The sequence below is a fragment of the Hyla sarda genome, chromosome 2, assembly GCF_029499605.1.
Source record: "Hyla sarda isolate aHylSar1 chromosome 2, aHylSar1.hap1, whole genome shotgun sequence".
Classification (NCBI taxonomy): Eukaryota; Metazoa; Chordata; class Amphibia; order Anura; family Hylidae; genus Hyla; species Hyla sarda.
Window position 1 is genome coordinate 34,624,421 of NC_079190.1, and position 16,673 is coordinate 34,641,093.

Genomic DNA, 16,673 nt, shown 5'->3' on the forward strand with positions numbered 1-16,673 from the left:
ACACTGCCCACATAGCAAGAAGTGCGAAAAGTATCGACCACATTTTCAAAGAGCTTTGTGCCGTGGTTTATACAGTTCACGTCAGTTCTGTAAAAGTGGGCGTGTCCACGTATATTGTCCGCTTTACATGATATTTTCAAAGGAGTGAGAGTCCAGTTTACATCAAACATTTCACACCAGCTTTTGTGTAGAAATCACAGAAATGGTTGTAGTTTTATTGTTTTTGTTTTCTTCTCATTTTAGATACGTGAATGCGGAGGACTACGATGGGAGTAGTTGTAGTACCGCAGCGCTGAGGGATGGCACTTGCACATCCCTCGGCTGCGGGACTTTTAAGACTACTACTCCCATCATGGACAGACTCTGTCCATAATGGGAGTTATAGTCCAGGGGCTGAGGTGCAGGTCATTCTGCTGAGACCTGCTGCGATCTGCATTTATTAATTGAACAAGCCGGCGGCACATATGGCTACACTGCGCTCCCCACCAGCTACAACTCTCACAATTCATAATCGCCGCCGCTGGGAAACCAGAGCACTGATTGGTGAATAGCTATTCACCAATCAGAGGTCCCGTCTCCCAGCGGCGGCGATTAGGAAATTATGACAGTGTATACAGTATTCCCTGTCTGGAGTAGGCGGGGAAACACAGTGTAGCCACATGTGCCGCCGGCTTGTTAATTTGAGGGGCAGATCGCACCGGGTCATTCTCCAGAGACCTGCATTTTTACCACTGAATGCCCATTCTGATTGGTCAATTCTTCCAGCCATTGACACATATCACAGATCTGGACTGTCTGTTGCAAATTACAATGGTCCAAAGGACGTTGAAACTATTGTATGTTGAGGGCATTGTAAGTTGATTATATATATATATATATATATATATATATATATATATATATATATATAGTCATGGCTGTAAATGTTGGCACCCCTGAAATCTTAAAAAAAAAAAATGAAGTATTTCTCACAGAAAAGGATTGCAGTAACACATGTTTTGCTATACACATGTTTATTCCCTGGACATAATGACACACCAAACTCCAAAAATGGGCTGGACAAAATTATTGGCATTCTTTCAAAATTGGGGAAAAATAAGATTGTTCCAAGAAGGTGATGCTTCTTTAAACTCACCTGGGGCAAGTAGCAGGTGTGGGCAATGTAAAAATCACACCTGAAAGCAGATAAAAAGGAGAGAAGTTCACATAGTCTTTGCATTGTGTGTTTGTGTGTGCCACACTAAGCATGGACAACAGAAAGAGGAGAAGAGAACTGTCTGAGGACTTGAGAACCAAAATTGTGGAAAAATACCAACAATCTCAAGGTTACAAGTCCATCTCCAGAGATCTAGATTTGCCTTTGTTCACAGTGCACAACATTATGAAGAAGTTTGCAACCCATGGCACTGTAACTAATCTCCCTGGGCATGGACGGAAGAGAAAAATTGATGAAAGGTGTAAACGCAGGATAGTCCGGATGGTGGATAAGCAGCCCCAAACAAGTTCCAAAGATATTCAAGCTGTCTGCAGGCTTATGGAGCGTCAGTGTCTGCGCGAACTATCCATTGACATTTAAATGAAATGAAACGCTATGGAAGGAGACCCAGGAGGACCCCACTGCTGACACTGATATAATATAGGGATATAAAAATGCAAGACTACATTTCCCAAAATGAACTTGAGTAAGCCAAAATCCTTCTGGGAAAACATCTTGTGGACAGATGAGACCAAGATAGAGCTTTTCGGTAAAGCACATCATTCTACTGTTTGCCGAAAATGGAATGAGGTCTACAAAGAAAAGAACACAGTACCTACAGTGAAATATGGTGGAGGTTCAATTATGTTTTGGGGTTGTTTTGCTGCCTCTGGCACTGGGTGCCTTGAATGTGTACAAGGCATCATGAAATCTGAGGATTACCAATGGATTTTTGGTTGCACTGTACAGCCCAGTGTCAGAAAGCTGGGTTTGCGTCCGAGATCATGGGTCTTCCAGCAGGACAATGACCCCAAACATACGTCAAAAAGCCCCCAGAAATGGATGGCAACAAAGTGCTGGAGAGTTCTGAAGTGGCAGCAATGAGTCCAGTTCTAAATCCCATTGAACCCCTGTGGAGAACTCTTAAAATTGCTGTTGGGAAAAGCCACCCTTCCAATAAGAGAGACCGGGAGCAGTTTGCAAAGGAAGAGTGGTCTAACGTTCCGTCTGAGAGGTGTAAGATGCTTATTGATGGTTATAGGAAGTGACTGATTTCATTTATTTTTTCCGAAGGGTTTTCAACCAAATATTAAGTTAAAGGGGTTATCCAGGAAAAAAAAAATGTTATATGTCAACTGGCTCCAGAAAGTTAAACAGATTTGTAAATTACTTCTATTAAAAAATCTTAATCCTTTCAGTACTTATGAGCTGCTGAAGTTGAATTGTTATTTTCTGTCTAAGTGCTCTCTGATGACACCTGTCTCGGGAGCTGTCCAGAGTAGAAGCAAATATCCATAGGAACTGCACAGAGCAAAATAGGTTTGTTATGGGAATTTGCTTCTACGCTGTACAGCTCTCGACACACGTGTCATCAGAGAGCACTTAGACAGAAAAGAACAGCTCAACTTCAGCAGCTAATTATTGGAAGGATTAAGATGTTTTAATAGAAGTAATTTACAAATCTGTTTAACTTTCTGGAGCCAGTATATATATATATATATATATATATATATATATATATATAAACGTTTTTTCTTGGAATACCCCTTTAAGGGTGCCAATAATTTTGTCCAGCGTATTTTTGGAGTTTGGTGTGACATTATGTCCAATTTGCTTTCTTTCCTCCCTTTTTTTGGTTTAGTTCCAATACATACACAAAGGGAATAAACATGTGTATAGCAAAACATGTGTTACTGTAATCCTTTTCTGTGAGAAATGCTTAATTTTCTTGAAAAATGTCAGGGGTGCCAACATTTACCCCCATGACTGTTTTTATATACATATATATATATATATATATATATATATATATATATTCATCATATCGCAACAATTTTTACCGAACTAGCAGTACCACGTAGTACTGGTACATAGCACTTACAACTTATTACCTCTTGTTTACTTTTCTTTTCTCTTCATTACACAGAATTTGACGGTACTTATCTTAGCATCTTCCTTGTTTAGGCAGAGAATTTATATGGAAGCTTGAATACCCGGGATAACGTTTTAATCTCCCCTCAAGCTTCCCAGTAAGTAGCGCATTACTCCTAAGCGTCAGCCTTGAAGCCTATAATAGGAAGTGAACAACTTCTTTCACTTATTTCCCAAGGAGAAGAAGATATTATGCAGCTTCTCAGGTAAATTCTGTTTTTCAATTCTTGTCGTCCTCATAGATAATCAAAGTAACACGGAAAATAAAATAACCAAATATATCTAGCGTCTCCTTGTAAATTTTTAAGCAAATGCTGCATCATGTGAGAACAATTGTACTTAATGCTGCTTGCAATGTTCTTTTTTATTTCACTTTTCTTTAATTTTATAATGTGTGTGTGTGGGGGGGGGGGAGGGGGGTTAGGAGCTTGCAGCATGGCCTCGCCATGTTGCAAGCTGTATGATGTAGGAGGTGGAGCTTACAGCACAGCAACATTGGTTCTGCTGTGCTGAAAGCTCCACCTCCATGATATGGGGGCGGAGCACACAGTACAACAAAATCAGCTCTTTAGTGTTCTAAGTTCCTCCCCCCCCCTCCCCTGTTGCACAACTATTACTCCCATCATGCCTGGGTGGGAAGCCTCAGGCATGATGGTAGATTGTTTCTTTTTTCTTTTTTTACAGGAATGAGACGTTGACTACTTCAGGATCAAAAACACTGATAAGTATATATATTTTTTCAATAAAATGCTCAATAAGGGTATCAAGTCATTTTTTTTTTTTTCACCCCACAGTAGCTGGAAGGTTTCTGCCATGCAGGCAGAAAAGTTCATTGCTCTTGCATGGGAGACCCTGTACATGGCAGTAAGCCAGGGCTGAGAATATCAGCATTGGCTTGCTGTGTAGTGGAGTGGGGTGGGGTGGGGTGGGGGGGGGAGAGTTTTTGTGTAGAGTTCCAGGGTCCGGCACAGTGTTCCCAGCCCTGGGAATCTATTACAGTAGACAGGAGATGCATGAAGCATCCCTTGCTTATCGTATGTAAGCATTGCTTTGGCTTATGTCCGCATTCCGACAGGACGGGTTTGGTTAACACTAATCATAAGCATCAGACATTTGTTCATGGAAACCAAAGGGGTGGAGGGTCTTTCCAGAAGTTTCATGTATTATTATCCAAAAGAGATGCATGAATATACAGAGGGTGCTCATTGCATGTAGGCAAAGAGTATCTGTGCGTGTGAGTGAGTGTGTGTGAGTGTATGTTGCGTGTGTTGTAATTTTGAACATTGCTATGGAAATTTGCCATTAACAGATTAGTTATGTATAACCATACCCTAAAGCAAGACCTTACTGTCTTTTAGCTTTAGTGATATTAATAAAATAGCAACACTTGCCCATTTACATTGTGTCCAGATAGCCTCTAGTGTTTGGGGTTTTCCACATAACCATTGTCTTTTTGAAATTTAGCTTAAAATGTCATCTTGGAAGAGGTTCCCTTATATGCTTATCTTGGAAGCATCGCATAGTTTTGACTGTGGCGTACAATGGGTTAAATACTCTAAGACCTTCACCAATGAGGGCCTGTTCAAATGGGAAAGGGAATTTAAATTTCCATCTACAGGTCACCCCACTCTGCAAAGATCGACCATATTGACAGTGGCTGTGACCACAGGAGGAGATTGGAAGAGAAGGAGACAACTTTCTGACCGGATGGTATGGGAAGATCTTCAACCTTAAAGTGTACCTGTTGCTTTAAAAAAACATGTCAACATGTCAAAAGATTTGATCAGTTAAGATCTCAATACTCAGCCCCCGACATATAGCTAGATAGAGCTGGGAAAAAAGTGTGGCTGACCGAGACATTCTCATAGACTTAAATTGTAAGTTTGTCTTGCTTAGTACGCTCTTCTCGGGACTTGTTCTAGCAATCGGTCAAGGTCCGGACACTCAGACCTCGACGAATCAAAACGTTGACAGGGCCCATACAAATATAGGGAACAGAGTAGGTAGGACCCGGATCAGAACACAGGTACAATATCATATGCTGACCTCCTGACCAGTGGTGGATCCAGAGTCTAATCTCAGGAGGGGCACTATCAGGCTATATTTGCACGGAGTAATGTACGCATGGAAATTCTAAGCACTTGGAATAGTGGCAGGGAGGGTCCTAGGGGTCCCTCTGGATCTGCCACTGCTCCTGACGAAGCAGTGTTGCTACAAAACCTACATCGAGGTGTTGTGCTGGGGTCCCCACATGGTCCTGGGTGAGATGGATACCTCAGGAAATAGACTATGAAACTTATTTTGAATATGCCTTATACATACCTTAAGTATTTATACCTTGGGTGCACACTTGTGCATGGGAAACTGAAATGGGGTAAGTGTAATACTATAAGTGCTATATCTTGTTGCATGTAATATACCGTATATACTCGAGTATAAGCCAAGTTTTTCAGCATGATTTTTTGTGCTGAAAATGCCCCCCTCAGCTTATACTCGAGTGAACTCTTCACCTGTCAATCCCTTTCAGTCGTCTTCAACCTGCGGACCTCCAGATTTTGCAAAACTACAACTCCCAGCATGCCCAGACAGCCATCGGCTGTCAGGGCCTGCTGGTAGTTGTAGTCTTGAAACATCTGGAGGTCCGCAGGTTGAAGACCACTGCGGCCTTCGTCATCATCCAGACAGCCGATGGCTGTCCGGACATGCTGGGAGTTGTAGTTTTGAAACATCTGGGAGGCCCTCTTCTCCACTCCGGGCCCGGCCCCGGACTAGTGATGTTGCCTTGACGACGACGCACAGGGACGTCCCTGCCCATGTGCGTCCCTGTGCGTCGTCGTCAAGGCAACGTCACTAGTTCAGGGCCGGGCCCGGATCAGAGAGGAGGGCCTCCCGGTGAAGATGGACAGCCCGGAACGACTACCCCTCCCCACCAGACGGTTCCTGCAGCACAGATGGCCCGGACCAGCTCACCCTAACTTCCCGCCGAGGGGAGGTGAGTAGAAAACTAAAGGGGGGGTCTGGATGATGACGAAGGCCCGGCAGTAGTCTTCAACCTGCGGACCTCCAGATGTTTCAAAACTACAACTCCCAGCATGCCCGGACAGCCAATGGCTGTCCGAGCATGCTGGGAGTTGTAGTTTTGCAACATCTGGAGGTCCACAGATTGAAGACCACTGATTGAAGGGATTGACAGGTGGTGATGATGACGGGGGTTTGGCTGATGACAGGGTGATGATGACGGGGGTCTGGATGATGACAGGGTTTTGATGACGGGTGTCTGGATGATGACAGGGTGATGATGACGGGGGTCTGGATGATGACAGCGGTCTGGATGATGACAGGCGGTGATGATGAAGGGGGGGGATGATGACGGGGGTTTGGATAATGACAGGGGTCTGGATGATGACAGGCGGTGATGATGAAGGGGGGGGATGACGACGGGGGTCTGGATGATGACAGGGGTCTGGATGATTACATGGGGGGATGATGTATTTCCCACTCTAGGCTTATAGTCGAGTCAATAATTTTTCCTGGGTTTTTGGGGTGAAATTAGGGGCCTCGGCTTATATTCGGGTTGGCTTATACTCGAGTATATACGGTATTATATGGACTGATTATAAAGGACCTGGTCCTGAGATTTTCACCATTCCCATACTTACATCTAGATTATTACATTTATAACATTTATATGTGGTGTACCTCTGAATTTCTTGGGGTTCTGTGTCTTTTAGGGATTTAGTTTTTTTTTTCTCCTTGTATGTTAACCAAAGATGTTTAATAAAATGATATATTTTTGAATAATTCATTGGTATCATTATTTCTATTGGTAACAATTTATAGGCTTATAATACCATATGCTTTCATGCACATTGTATTGTGGATAAACTAAGGCTTTATATCTTATTGAAGCTGCTACCGTTAATATAACTTAAAAAAAAAAAGTAGATTTTTTTTTTTTCATGTATAAAGATTTAAGTCCAGAAATATTTTAATCTTTTCATTGCCAGGCAACAGGGGGGAAAAAAAGGTGAAAATAAATACTTAAAATAACCTTAGCACTAAACTTAACCTAGTTACTTTTTAATGTTTTCTTTACTTAAAGTAATCTTGCAAATAATAAAAATTGAGAATGTGGTAGAACAATATCATTTAAATGTTAGATTCCTATAAAAAAAAAAAAAATAAGCCATAATAAAGTTGTTTGGAGTAGCGAGGAGCTTATCTAATGCTTCGCTCTCATTATGTGCATCCTGACCTTTCCAGAGATTTTGTGGAAGCATCACTTTGCATGTGGCCCCGCGTCTCTCAATTATTCCTCGGATGGATAAATTAGTCACTACCGATGGGGTTGACGTGATACAAAAACAACAATAATGGCAGATAAACAGGGATTAGTGGGAATATCGATGTTTTGGATTTATAGAAACGTTATTTGTGCTCATAACATTTAGTTTTAGGTGTGAGAAGACTCACTAAGGTTGATTTTAGGTGGCTGTAAAGGGTAATAAAACAGTAGCGCAAGACAAGTTAAATGGGCACTGTCAGATTCAAAAACTTTTTATATGTTGTACATCTTGTCAAAACATTAACTTTCCTAATATTTCATTTAAAAAAATGTTATCTCCTTTTTATTGAAATAATGGATAAAAAAAAAAAAGCCAATAGGGGTCCCCATACCACCCAGAACATAATCCTGTCCGGCTTTAGCCTCATCTTTGTCCCAGCCGAAGCACAGGCAGGGATGAAGTCCAGGAAGTGAGGGCAGGACTAGCACTCCTCTGTGCTCACTCCTGTCCTGTCAATCAGAGCAGGGGGTTACAGAGCAGCCCATAGTGATTGGAGGAAGAGACTAAGCTGCAGATAAAAGGTATTTGTTACAGAAATATTGGTGCTAGACATATAAAAATTATATGTACATGAGCAGAGTTGGATACTGAGCAACATATTTTTATTTTTTTGTGGGATCTGACAGGTACACTTTAAACACTTATATCCATGAAGGCACTACTCACAGACCGTCTTGGAGAAAATACATCATTTTCATAATTTGTATTTCAAAATTCATGCTGGTCACGTGAGGCCACGCCGACTGAGCGCTCACATGACCATCAACAATTAAAATGCAAATTGAGTGCTCCATAGAACCTACATGCTCCCGATGAGACTGAATAGGATTTATCCTTCAGTGTCTCCTTACTGCTTTAGGGTATGTGGTGCGAGGGGTACCATGTATCACACGTGGTGGAGATGCCCAGTAGTAGTCTCTGTTTGGCGCCAAATTATGAGAGTGTTGACAGATGTTTTACCGTGTTTTGTACCTTTTACTCCCATGTTTTGTCTTTTGGGTCAAAGGCCAAGCAGAATGCCGTTTAGAGTATTCAAATTAGCTCCGCATATACATCTGGCGGCCCGTATTTATATTGCCTCTCGATGGAAATAGCCCACCCTAGCCCTTTCCCCTGTTATAGCTAGAATTAATCCCATTATGCTGAATGAAAAACTCTCTGCTATAAGAGAGGGCACTGTGGAGAGATTTAATGTTGTTTGGGAACCATGGATTTCTTCTACCTATTGCCCACCTATGTATCACAGTTTCTCTCTGTACTAGAGAGTTGGGCTATGATGACTCCCTACCCCGTTTCTTGCATTCTTGCCACCATCCGCTTGTAAGGTTTTATTTTCCGTGTCCGGTATACACTGTATAATGCCAAACCGTGTACCATTGAGTTCCTCATTTTATGACTGACTATTGCCTTTTGTTGTTTTGTTTTCCCCCTCAGGGATCTTTGCTTGTCAAATTTTTACTGTTATAATGTCAAATGCTATATTGACTGTTCTAATAAAGCGTCTTTGTTTGATTGTTAAAATGCAAATTGAGTCAGCGGAGCTTGCCTCCAGCTCGTAATTTAGAGAAGATAGAAGCAGATCTTCAGTGGGACATATCTCGGGACTGAAGGGACGTATATTAGTCAGTGACCACTCATCAGACTTCTGTTCACTGTCAATATAACCCAGTGTATTGGGTGAACAGGATGATCATTTAACTTTAAACCTTTTGTCAAGGCCCATACATGTTTAAAGACAATCACTTACATGGCCATGTGCCTTTTTATGGTGAATCTAGAATAATCCAGCACAGGTGCTCCACACCAGGAACCCTGGAGCTCTTGATATTCTTATGGTCGGGATCTGAGAAACCCCTTAGATGCCGTAGTCAGATCATGACAGCGGCATGAAAGTAGTTTTGGATGGAGGGGAATTTTATGCTTTCTATGTCACCTGTGGGCCTAATGAAGGCGCCCAGATCAACGATGTATACAAACAGAGTAGGCTGTACAGAAAGCACGGCAAAATAGGATTCCTGCCAGCATTGCACTGAGAAGCATAATGCATTGCACGACAGTTTAGAAACATAGAAAGATAGAATGTGTCAGCAGATAAGAACCATTTGGCCCATCTAGTCTGCCCAATAATCTGACTACTATCAATAGTTCCTGGCCCTATCTTATATGAAGGATAGCCTTATGCCTATCCCTATCTCATATGAAGGATAGTATTATGCCTATCCCTATCTGAAGGATAGCCTTATGCTTATCCCATGCATGCTTAAACTCCTTCACTGTATTTGTAGTGACCACTTCTGCAGGAAGGCTATTCCATGCATCCACTACTCTCTCAGTAAAGTAATACTTCCTGATATTACTGCAGAAACCTTTTCCCCTCTAATTAAAAACAATGGGGAAGATTTATGAAAACCTGTCCAGAGGAAAAGTTGTCCAGTTGCCCATAGAAACCAATCAGATCGCTTCTTTAATTTTTAACAGGCCTCTTCAAAATGAAAGAAGCCATCTGATTGGTTGCTATGGGCAACTGGGCAACTTTTCCTTTGCAGAGGTTTTGATAAATCTCCCCCAATGTCCTCTTGTGGTAGTTTTTCTTCTATATAAATCTCTTCTCCTCCTTTACCGAGTTGATTCCCTTTATGTATAAAAGTCTCTTTCATATCCCCTCTGTCTCTTCTTTCTTCTATACATGTTAAGGTCCTTTACCCTTTCCTGGTAAGTTTTATCCTGCAATCCATGTTCTAGTTTAGTATATTCTCTGAACTCTCTCTAGAGTATCTATATCCTTCTGGAGATACGACCTCCAGTACTGCGCACAATACTCCAAGTGAGGTCTCACCAGTGTTCTGTACAGCGGCATGAGCACTTCTCTCTCTACTGCTTATACCTCTCCCTATACATCCAAGCATTCTGCTAGTGTTTCCTGCTGCTCTATTACCTTTTCCTACCTTTTAAGTCTTCTGAAATAATTATTTCTAAATCCCTCTCCTCAGATACTGAGGTCAGGGCTGTGTCACATATTCTATATTCTGCCTGAGGGTTTTTACGCCCCAGGTGCATTATCTTGCGAATCTACAATCGGATGTCAAAGAACCTTTGGGACTAATAAAAAGCAAAAAATGATGTTTAATAATGTATAATAAAAAAAAAATCCCCTCCTCAAAAATACACAAGAGTGTTATCAAGACAAATGTATGGGCGCAGTAGGGGAAAACTGTACAAAGAATTCATCTGGCTGGGTGTTCTTTCCCATGTTGAAACTTATAGTTAAAGGTCCTGAGACCCTTTTTGCCTGCCCTATATTGTAAACCTTTCCAGGAGGTTGCTGTATCTAGTACAAAAAATATGGGCTGTATTATAGTATATTATATATAGTGCAGCATAGGCTGTCATTAGAGAATCATGTAGAGGCTCTTGTGTATGTCTTTTGCTTACCTGTTTTTCTGATATGGCAGGCATAAAATTGTCTCCATGTCGGTTTGCAATTCCACACCGAAATGATTCCGTCATGTAACCTACATTTTCCATGAATCCTCTGGCTGATGGTGTAAAGTTTGATCACTGCATCTGGTCATCTAATTAAGCTGCTAGTGCTGGAGTACACCCAGGTGAACGTATTAGAAGTATAAGTGGATTGGCATCAGTTCACATGATGAGCGAATTTTGATTAGTTTTCTCATTCAAAGGGCGTTTTTTTTTAGTAATATTGCCATGAGGCGAAAAGGATTTGAAGTCTTTAGGCTGAAGTCTGAAGGTTGTGTTCACATGTGAACTTTTTACTGCATTTCTAACACATTCTTACAGCATTTTGGCAGCTTTTGCAATGATTTTTCAAAATTGTGACAATAGCAAATTGCCACAATGTTGTAAAAATCATGGCAAAAAAATAGAAAAAAAATGCATCAAATAAATAAATAAATAAATAAATAAATAAAAAGGCAAAGTGTGAGCACAGCCTTAGAGGCAGTGTATAACTACTATATATCCTGTTATCATAGAAAGAGCAGCAGTATACAGATAGAGCTGGATGGGAGGTATATAACTAATATATATCCTGATCATATAGAGAGAGCAGCAGCAATATACAGATAGAGATGAAGAGGAGGTGCATAATTATCCTGATCCCATAGAGATAGCAGCAGCAATATACAGATAGAGCTGGAGGGGAGATGTATACATACTATATATCCTGATCTCATAGACTTAGCAGCAGCAATATACAGATAGAGCTGGAGGGGAGGTGTATACCTACTATATATCCTGATCCCATAGACATAGCAGCAGCAATGTACAGATAGAACTGGAGGGGAGGTGAATACCAACTATATATATCCTGATCCTATAGAAATAGCTGCAGTGTACAGATCTGAGTGGGTGGGGGTCTGTAAGCTAGCAAGAGCAATCTAAAAGGTGATGATATCATCCTGTAGTTCACAGGAAGTCAGCTGACCCAGGACTGACCACTTCCTCTGTGATTTTCTGTGGGTCAGGCTGGTGATCACATGACCCAGTTAAAATAATAAAACACATGAATGCACTGTGTTGGCATAAAACAAATGTCACTGTACAACTAGTTATGGTGAGTGTGCATGATACGGACAATAAAATTAAAAAACCTGGAGTGCTTCTTTAAGGCACCTGTTGTTTTTTTTATGTGTCAATTTTCTTCGATATCCTTCACAATATAACCGAAAGAAACGAGACAGATGGTGCTTATTAAACATTCAGGAATGAAATCACAATGGTTATTTAGCCATTCTGACCCAATATCAAAGGTTAAACTGCCCAGAATAGCGCCATATGTCCACAGTTATGTTTGGCCATTTTACAGCTACGACGACAAATGAAATGATGCCCTTGTTACCATCCACATTCCTATACGAGAACACGAAGCCGATGGCTGGATTGTATTTTTGTTTCCTGACCGGATTCCATTTACTTCACTTCTTAGAAATAACATTTGATGTCTCCCCTAACCCCTCATTAAAAACCCAGCTGCCGGAGACCCTCCGAAACACTTTGTTTCATTATAGGTGCACCTCGGCATATGTCCTGTTTCTGACAACAAATAAACAAATACTACGGGGATTCCAAGTGCTAAGTTAACACTATGCTGCTGATGGTTACTGTGTGTGTATAACTGTGGTTTATTAAGAAAGGAAAAATAAAATGAAAATAAAATTAAATAAAAAAAACATAAAAAGAAAGTTTGAGGGAGATGTACCTAGTGAAATGTACCATAAATTCTACTGTGCAGCAGACATTATATTAATGAGTTTTAGACCTTTTTTAAAAAGTTATGTGGCTAAGACATGTGTTACAGTTCACCGAAAAAAAGTAACAATTTTATTGATGGCACCATACTTAAAGGGGTACTCCACACCTAGACATCTTATATCCTATCCAGAGGATAGGGGATAAGATGTCTGATCTCGGAGGACGCCCTGTGATCTCCAGCCCCACACCACAGTAGTCCACTGCACGGCGTGAACTCTGCTCCATGCCGGATTACGAGCGACCAAAGACATTAAAGGCAAACTCTCAGCCTGTTCACCCACACTAAACCTTATACACTGGGTTATAGTGTGGGTGAAGTAGATCCATTAGGTCCTGAGATATGTCCCCCAGAAGATCTACTGCTGAATTCAGTGAATTGAGTGCTGGAGGCGGGGCTTATCAGGGGCGGGGCTTCATGGCTCCACTGTACTAGCATGTGGAGTCACAGACAATGAATATGTAAATTGAGCTGATGAATCCCCTCCCCTGTTAAGCCCCACCCCCACTGCACAATTCACTTAATTCAGCAGTGGATCTTCTGGGGGACGTATCTCAGGAACTACTGGACATATTTAACCCCTTAAGGACTCAGGGTTTTTCCGTTTTTGCACTTTCATTTTTTCCTCCTTACCTTTAAAAAATCATAACCCTTTCAATTTTCCACCTAAAAATCCATATTATGGCTTATTTTTTGCGTCGCCAACTCTACTTTGCAGTGACAGTCATTTTACCCAAAAATCCAAGGCGAAACGGAAAAAAAAATCATTGTGCGACAAAATCGAAAAAAAAACGCCATTTTGTAACTTTTGGGGGCTTCCGTTTCTACGCAGTGCATATTTCGGTAAAAATTACACCTTATCATTATTCTGTAGGTCCATACGGTTAAAATGATACCCTACTTATATAGGTTTGAATTTGTCGCACTTCTGGAAAAAATCATAACTACATGCAGGAAAATTTATACGTTTAAAAATGTCATCTTCTGACCCCTATAACTTTTTTATTTTCCCACGTACGGGGCGGTATGAGGACTCATTTTTTGCTCCGTGATCTGAAGTTTTTATTGGTATGATTTTTGTTTTGATCTGACTTTTTGATCACTTTTTATTCATTTTTTAATGTTATAAAAAGTGACCAAAATACGCTTTTTTGGACTTTGGAATTTTTTGCGCGTACGCCATTGACCGTACGGCTTAATTAATGATATATTTTTATAGTTCGGACATTTACGCACGCGGCGATACCACATATGTTTATTTTTATTTTTTTTTACACTGTTTTATTTTTCTTATGGGAAAAGGGGGGTGATTCAAACTTTTATTAGGGAAGGGGTTAAATGACCTTTATTAACACTTTTTTTTAACTTTTTTTTCGCATGTTATAGGTCCCATAGGGACCTATAACACTGCACACACTGATCTCTCATCCTGATCACAGGCGTGTATTAACACGCCTGTGATCAGCATTATCGACGCTTGATTGCTCCTGCCTGGATCTCAGGCACGGAGCAGTCATTCGTCGATCGGACACCGAGGAGGCAGGTAAGAGCCCTCCCGGTGTCCGATCAGCTGTTCGGGACGCCGCGATTTCACCGCGGCGGTCCCGAACAGCCCGACTGAGCAGCCGGGATACTTTCAGTTTCACTTTAGAAGCGGCGGTCAGCTTTGACCGCCGCTTCTAAAGGGTTAATACCGCACATCGCCGCGATCGGCGATGTGTGGTATTATCCGCGGGTCCCGGCCATTGATTAGCGCCGGCACCTACGCGATATGATGCGGGATCGCGGCGCGATCTCGCTTCATATCGCGGGAGCCGGCGCAGGACGTAAATATACGTCCTGCGTCGTTAAGGGGTTAAAGGGGTAATTCACTGGAGAATTCTTTTTTTTTAAATCAACTCATGACAGAAAGTTAAACAGATTTGTAAATTACTTCTATTAAACATTCTTAATCCTTCTAGTACTTATAAGCTTCTGTTTGCTCCACAGGAAGTTCTTTTCTTTTTGAATTCCCTTTCTGTCTGACCACAGTGCTCTCTGTTGACACCTCTGTCCGTGTCAGGAACTGTCCAGAGCAGCATATGTTTACTTTGGGGATTTGCTCCTACTCTGGACAGTTCCTAAAATGGACAGAGGTGTTAGCAGAGAGCACTGTGGTCAGGCAGAAAGAAAATTCAAAAAGAAAATAACTTCCTGTGGAGCATACAGCAGCTGATAAGTACTAGAAAGATTAAGATTTTTTAATATTAGTAATTAACAAATCTGTTTAACTATCTGGCACAAGTTGGTTTTAAAAAAAAAAATGTTTTCCAGCGGAGTACCCCTTTAAGTAAGTGACCTCTCGTTGGACTCCTGTTCACTTACACTATAAGCCAGTGTGTAAGGTTTAGTGTGGGTGAACGGGCTGACAGTTTTCCTTTAACCCCTTAATGACCAAGCCCATTTTCACCTCAAGGACCAGGCCAAGTTTGTTTTTGCGTTTTCGTTTTTTCCTCCTCGCCTTCTTAACTCTTTTATATTTCCATCTACAGACCCATATAAGGGCTTGTTTTTTGCGTGACCAATTTTACTTTGTAATGAAACCTCTCATTTTACCATAAAATGTACGGCGAACCCAATAGAACATTTTTTTAGGGAGGAAATTTAAATGAAAACCAAAATTTAGCACATTTTGGAGGGTTTTGTTTTCCCACTGTACACTTTACGGTAAAAATGACATGTGTTCTTTAGTCTGTGGGTCAATACGATTAAAATGATACCCATGGCTAGATACTTTTATATTTTTGTACCGCTTAAAAAAAATCTAAAACTTTTTGTACAAAATCAGTAATCTAAAATGGCCCTATTTTGACCACCTACAACTTTTTCATTTTTCCGTATATAGGGCGGTATGAGGGCTCATTTTTTGCACCGTCATCTATACTTTTTTTAGATACTACATTTGCATATATAAAACTTTTAGATAATTTTTTTTTTAATAAAATGTGACAAAAAAGCAGCATTTTTTCAATTTTTTTTATTTTTTACGTTTACGCCATTCAACCTACGGGATCATTAACATTATATTTTGATAGTTCGGACATTTATGCACGCGGCGATACCAAATATGTTTATTTTTTTTACAATCACGCTTTTTGGGGGATAAAATGGGAAAAACTGACACATTTTATTTTTATTGGGGGAGGGGATTTTTCACTTTTTTTTACTTTTTATTTTAACATTTTTAACTTTTTTTTTACACTTTTTATGTCCCCATAGGGGACTATCTATAGCAATCCTTTGATTGCTAATACTGTGCAGTGCTATGCATAGGACACAGCACTGATCAGTATTATCGGTGATCTTTTACTCTGGTCTGCTCGATTGCAGAACAGAGCAGAAGACCCCGGGAGACGGCCGGAGCCAGGTGAGGGGACCTCCGACCGCCATGCTGGATGATTGGATCCCCGCGGCAGCGCTGCGGGAGATCCGATCATCCAATCAAAGTGCCGCAATGCCGCAGATGCCGTGATCTGTATTGATCACGGCATTTGAGGGGTTAATGGCGGACATCTGCGCGATCGTGGATGTCGGCCACTATGGGCGGGTCCCCGGCTGCTGCTAGCAGCCGGAACCTGCTGTGTATGACGCGAGCACCCTTCCAATGCTCGCGGTCATACACAGGATGTAAATGTACGTCCTGGTCGTTAAGGGGTTAATGGAGGGGGGCGTTACAACCACGGATGCTCGAAGCCTAGCACAGCCAGCATTCTGTACATAAATGTTTAGAACGTTGGGATGCCAAGCCAGCGGCCGGACCCCCCACATACAGACATCTTATCCCTATCCTTTCGATAGGGGATAAGATGTCTAGGGGGAGAGTACCCCTTTAATGAAGCACTCCAGGAAAAGTTTTTGTCGATATTTATTTTTTTGCCTATATACTGCA